Below are 1,500 nucleotides of genomic sequence, written 5' to 3' on the forward strand. Positions count from 1 at the left end.
GAAAAAAAGTAACAGATTCTTATTTTATTTAATAGATTATAATCCATTACTGTCATTATTCATCTTATTGTTCAGCTTGTCCTAGATTTGGCCAGTGAGAGGCCCTTTAGGTGAGTTTCTGTGTCCTTTTGACACATACCTTTTTTTTTTTTTTTTAAAGTATTCCCTTCTTTCTGGCATAATACAGTGTTCCAGGTTCATCTTGTACTTTCCCTGTCCAGCCTTGGAAATCATCCCTGTCTCCAAAAGAGCACCCCTTTTAGTGGGGAATGGTATTTAGAAACCAAGATCTGGGCACCAGATATGACCATGGCTCCTGGAGAGTAATTGTTTCTAGGTCCTTTAAGTAAGCAGATCCAAGGAGGAAAAATGGCAACTTAATATAGTTCAACTATTTTTAACCATGAATTCAGCACTGGTACCTCTAATTCCAGTTCAGCACCTCAGGGTTCTTTCTCCCATTTCTGATTTGCATCTCCCTTTTCCCACAGTTGAGAACTCTGGCTCCCAACAGCATTGATGTCCTTTTTATTCATCTGCTCAGTGTTATGACACACACAGAATAGTTTCAGAATAGCTATATCCATTCCATGAAGAAAGCAATCTATTTAGTAGGGCTCAATATTTTTTTGCAGTTTTGTTTTATTTTTAGACCAAGGGTATATATTCAAAATACTGTTTTCAAAGTTTATTTGGATTTGCTTTTAATTTTCCTTCAGAGTGGTTTTATTACTTATTTAAATATAGTTAGGTTTATGTGTGTATATTCAGTTTTAGAGTCCCTTTCATTCTTGTTGATTCAACTGTCTTCTTTGAATATGTAAGAGCTAAAATTGTCCAAAAGTCAAATCCATTTACAAAACATATGAAACACTTCACGAATTTGTGTGTCATCTGTATGTAGGAATCATGCCAGTTTTCTCTGTACTGTTCCAGTTTTACTGTATGTACTATCCAAGCAAGAACACCTTCAATTCATTTCTCAGCCTATTTGATGCTTACTTAGGAACCCCTCAGCACACACACTTCACTGAAACTTCTTTTGTCAAGGTCATCAATGACCAATATTTTTCTATCCTTATTTGAACTTTCCACACTCAGCTGACCACTCCAATGTTCTTGAAATTCTCTCCTCTCCTGGTTTTTGATACCCTACTCTTCTGGTTTTACTCTCTCTTCCCAGGCCTCTCCTCATTCCCCTTGTCTATTCAACCACCCTAAGATGTGCTGCTCCTCAGGCCTCTGGGCTCCCTTCTCTTCCCTCTGTACACTCTTTCCCTAGTGGATCTCAACCATTTCTGTGTCTTCAAATGCTGATTATGCTAATGCCTTCTAAATTCATATCTTCATCCGAGACCTCTCTTCTGGTCTCCAGACTTACAAGCGTCTCAATGACATCTACATGGATCGATAGCTCACTGACATGTGCAGTTTAACATGTCTAAAATAGAACTCCTCATTTCCCTGCCAGGCCGGGTTCCCCCCGGCCCTTCCCGCTCA

General features: G+C 38.8%; 1 non-coding gene across 1 annotated transcript; it reads right to left on the reverse strand.

The window, feature by feature from the left end:
* Positions 1-859: 859 nt before the first annotated feature.
* LOC116668383 lies at positions 860-966 on the reverse strand. The gene has a single exon (XR_004325553.1). It is a non-coding gene; the product is annotated as a U6 spliceosomal RNA (small nuclear RNA).
* Positions 967-1,500: the final 534 nt, after the last annotated feature.

The sequence above is a fragment of the Camelus ferus genome, chromosome 13 (genome assembly GCF_009834535.1).
Source record: "Camelus ferus isolate YT-003-E chromosome 13, BCGSAC_Cfer_1.0, whole genome shotgun sequence".
Classification (NCBI taxonomy): Eukaryota; Metazoa; Chordata; class Mammalia; order Artiodactyla; family Camelidae; genus Camelus; species Camelus ferus.